The following is a 241-nucleotide window of genomic DNA, read 5'->3' as shown; positions in this document are numbered from 1 at the left end:
TCTGTCTCCTATTTCGCCTTCGTCCACCGTCCGCCAAATCGATTGCGGCGAATTTTCAGTCACCTTAAAAAACACATCAAATATTCAATCTCGTATTCTATCATTTTCCGAATTCGCCATCACTTTCAGTCGTTATGCTGAAGTCATCTGTTCCCTTTTTACTCACAGGAGACGTGAGCTCAGCGACTATCATACGGGGGCTCCCATTTCTACACATACCACAAGTTATTCTCAGTAAAAT

The sequence above is a fragment of the Sinocyclocheilus grahami genome, unplaced genomic scaffold (genome assembly GCF_001515645.1).
Source record: "Sinocyclocheilus grahami isolate Dianchi unplaced genomic scaffold, SAMN03320097.WGS_v1.1 scaffold1857.1, whole genome shotgun sequence".
Lineage (NCBI taxonomy): Eukaryota > Metazoa > Chordata > Actinopteri > Cypriniformes > Cyprinidae > Sinocyclocheilus > Sinocyclocheilus grahami.
The sequence above is the reverse complement of the archived record's forward strand: the minus strand, read 5'-3'. Positions refer to the sequence as shown.